The sequence below is a fragment of the Mus caroli genome, unplaced genomic scaffold (assembly GCF_978045245.1).
Source record: "Mus caroli unplaced genomic scaffold, Mus_caroli_1 scaffold_17, whole genome shotgun sequence".
NCBI lineage: Eukaryota > Metazoa > Chordata > Mammalia > Rodentia > Muridae > Mus > Mus caroli.
The window spans coordinates 92,870,972-92,875,037 of NW_028227272.1; the positions used below are offsets into that span (position 1 = coordinate 92,870,972).

At 46.7% G+C, this 4,066-nt stretch overlaps 1 long non-coding RNA gene across 1 annotated transcript; it reads left to right on the forward strand.

Moving 5' to 3' along the window:
- The first annotated feature begins 797 nt into the window (after positions 1 to 797).
- On the forward strand, positions 798 to 2,485 carry LOC147000689 (uncharacterized). The gene is made up of 2 exons (XR_015045787.1): positions 798 to 936; positions 2,224 to 2,485. It is a non-coding gene; the product is annotated as an uncharacterized LOC147000689 (long non-coding RNA).
- The last annotated feature ends 1,581 nt before the right edge of the window (positions 2,486 to 4,066 follow it).

Consider the following 4,066-nt stretch of genomic DNA (forward strand, 5'->3'; position numbering starts at 1 on the left):
TCATTCCCACATAGGGGCCAGCCTTCTTCCAGGCCAAGGAGCGAAGTTCTGAGGCCAGGAGCTTTGGGGGGGCAAACCCCAGGCCCCTGAGCTAGTAACACTAAACACCTGTGACTAGGGAGAGTGTATACTGTGCATGCAACTCTGTTAGACTCTCACTTTGTCCATAGTTGCCAAAGCAAAGGTAATCCTGTGTCGATGTCAAAATTCAGGTTCATTTGAGAAAATCCAGCAAAAGGGAGTCCTGTATTCAAATTCTGGTCCTGAAATGCAGGAACAGACTCTTTGACCAATCAGGAAAGACAGATCAGATGTTCAATAAGCCTAAATCCTGCCCAGAAAGTTGGCAGGATTGAGCACCTCACCCAGGCATCCATTCTTGCTTGCACAAGCTAGTGGGCTCTTGTGACTGACTAGAAACAACAGGGCAGATGTCTGTGTAGGAGTAGGCCTCACCCAACATCTGCCCCGTGGTAGGGAAGGCCTGGGTGTTGCAGACCGTGCTGGAGTTCCCTGCTGGGTGGCAAGGCAATTAGCTGGTGCCACATCACGTGCGATCTAATTACAGGGGGAACGGCAAGCTGCTCTGCACGGCTGTGTCATTTTTCCTCCGTTAATTTTCTCTGTAACTCACATGCATGTCATAAAGGTTAATTAAAAGCTTGAGCAGACTCCTATCCTGTGCAACTGGACCAAAGAGTATGGAGTGGCTGACCTTTGTGCCCGGAACCAGAGGGAGGAGCGAGCCACTGAGTTTAGAGTGAAATCGGGTACTCAGTAAAGAGAGGCTGTGACAGCTTCTGGTAAAGTCAAACAGGTCAAAGCAGACGTCACTATAATGGAATTATGACAGAGTTGGATGGATCACTGGACTGCTGAGGAGGTGGTCATAGGAAGCCACACCCTGCTGGGGCTCTAGGAAGACTTCTCAGAGAGGTAAGTTCCTAAAGAGGAAACGGCGATTTGAGGAAGAGTGAGGGTGGAGGCCACAGAAGCTAAGAAAATGCAGGGATAGAATTGAAACTGTAAAAAGAAAGGGGGATCCATGATTGAAACCTGCAGGAAGATCTGGGGTCCAGATGAGTCTCCTGAAGGGGGCTAGAAATGCAGCCTTGTTGATAGAGTTCTCCCTTGGCATGGAAGAAGCCTTGGGTTCCATGGCTAGTACAACATAAGTTTAGGTGGAGATGCACACTTCAGAAGCAAGGAGATCTGAAATCCAAGATCATCTCAACTGCACAGCAAAGGCTACACTGGATACAGGAGACCCTGTCTCAAAACAAAACAGTCTCCTGCAGAGACTGTGTCCTATGTGGGAAGGGAGACGACAGGAGGTGGAGAACTTCCAACCTCAAGCACTAAGATGATCGAGGATAGACATTCTACCAAGTCAGAACGGCCAAGGCATCGTGTGAGCAGAGCCTGTGGCATCTAGGACTTGCCTGTGGAAGGCCATGAGCTGACCGGCTGCCTGGCTTGAGAACCTTGACCTCAACCTATCACCTCCACTTTTTGGAGGTGAACCGAATGATATGGAGCAAATCCTTGGTAGTCTACAATAGAGCTAAAGCATCACATGCATACATGTGTGTGTGTTGATAAACATCTGCACATATGTGTATCCATCACACTAAAATGACCTCATAGAAGGCCAAAGGAGTTAGTTCTTGAAGGAAAGTGGACACGATACACTTGCCAAGCAGGAAGATTGTGTGTTAACACTGCCACTACCATTTCTAGCAGGGTGGAGACATCCTCTTACCTAGATATTAGACCTGAATCCTTTGGCCATGTGACCATAATGACAGTATCTCAAGCAATTACTTTAATTTCAGACTTCATAATGACAACCCAAAGATAACCTTAGATTGACCCACTTCAGTATGTTCCATAGCAGGAACACTCAACAGATGGTGCAAAACACACACACACACACACACACCAGTAGTCCCCTACAACTGAAGTCTTTACTGACATCTTGTCCTGACCCTGGGCCCAAAAAAATCTATTGAACCACTGAGTAGTTACTCCTTTGCATGTGTGTATATGAATGTATGTATTCATTTACTTGCCTATTTATTTAGAGACAGGGTCCCATTATGTAGCTCTGGATGACCCGAAGGTTACATTGGCCTCAAACTCATGGTAATTCTCCTGCCCCTGCCTCCCAAGTACTGGATTTGGTGTGAGCCTCCATGCCTGACTAGATTGTCCCTTCGATAGCAGAACGTGCTGCTGGTCACCTGATTTGGATACACTGGTCAGGCTGGGGGTGGTGCAGAATGGAGAACTCAAAAGAGGAGCCTGTCTGCAGGGAGCATCGTATTTCAACATCTCATGGTACCTTTCAGCGTGGGCAGTTTGTACCTGTTTATGTATCCATTTAAAATGAACTTGTGTGGTGTCCAGCCTCAGTGTATCAGTTTAAAAGAAACTTGTATCATACTGAGCCTCAATAAACAGCTGCTTCCTCTCCTTTCTTCAAGGTGCAAATGTTTGAAGTTGGCTCTTCTGGCTTTTGAAATACATATTCACGGTCACTGTTACCCAGTCACTCTACAAGGCACACCAGAGGATTTTGTTCCTCTGTAATTGTAACTCAGCAGTCGCTCCTCCTGTTCCTTCCTCTATCCTCACCCTCCTCTATCCTCACCCAGCCTCTGGTAACCACCGTTCAACTCACATCTCCAAGATCAGCTCTGTGTGTGCATATGTGTACACATTCATATGCTGCATTTAGCTGTATCTGGAGACTTTATTCTTAACTTCTCTAATTTTAGATCCAAATCCACCAGATTTAATTAATTTAAAATTAAACTAAAACTATTTCAATGGCCTTTTCAGATCCTTTATGTAAAAATAAATTTAGCAAAGCCCAAAAGCAGCTGGAATGTGTCACGGTGGAGAGAGGCTGCTCTACACACCCACAAGGACACTGAGTGGTCCCACGCCTTCCCCAGAACATAGTTTTGCCTGCTATTAATTTGCAAACATATGTGTGGGACTTGTGCTTTCTGAAATGGGGTCTAGAAATTGCTAACACAGCCTAACACAGACCTCATGAAACATCAGAGCTGGGACTTCCAGGGTAAGGGGCTAGCCTGTCCAGTTCCTTCCACTGATGAGCACAGCCAGGGCCCAGCAGCCTACAAACACCAGTAAACTGGCATGGCTCTCCAGAGATCCCCACTCCTTCCGGTCCCAGCTCTGCACACAGAAACTCCTTTGCTAATTTGAGAGAAGTGCATGCCAACTGAAGTGTGTGTTTAATGAAAAGCAGCTTGCTTGGCTCAAGTCAAAGGCTTGGGGTATCACACGTAGATCTGAGCTTCCCTGATGCAATGCACAGAGCTTTGAGGGGAACCAGCAGCCCCAGACCTGAAACAGGGGGTCCTACAGATCACAACACATTTTTCTAGGTATTTTTTTTTTATCTACAAAGAAGTAGAAGCAGAGGGGGGAAGAATATGAAACCAAAAAAGCCTTATTATTACCTGCACAAGAGGGCCATTGAGGCTGGCTGAAGTCAGTGCAAGGCTTTGAAGATTAATGGGCCCATATAAATGTTGGTGGGTTATGAGCTTTCTCCTTGACATTAAACAGAGCACACAAGACTCACATATAAAACGCAGCGAGGAGCCCGGGTTGTAATTAATGCCATAAAGGTCTCTTTATCAGATTCCATCCAGGCGTCACAGAGGGTGATGAAGAGCCAGACAAGCACTGTTTGTTCTGGATAGGAAAGGGGCCTGTGAGTTGATGTGGTCCTCAGAAATGTCACTGCTTGCCAAGTCAAAAGCCAGAGTGATGGCAAGGGGCACTTTCAAGTGAAGGGAGCCACTTCCAGTCAACTTGGAGGGTCAATCCCTGGAGGACCATAAGGAACAAATCACACACACACACACACACACACACACACACACACGTCACACCGTGTTTCCCTCTTCCTTAATGTGGAAGACTGGAGGTAGCCTTGTGACTTCAGCACTTCAAAAATCCCAGGATGTGGGGTTGGGAGTGCAGCTTAATTGGTAAAGTGTTTGCTTAGCACACGTGGTTCAATCCC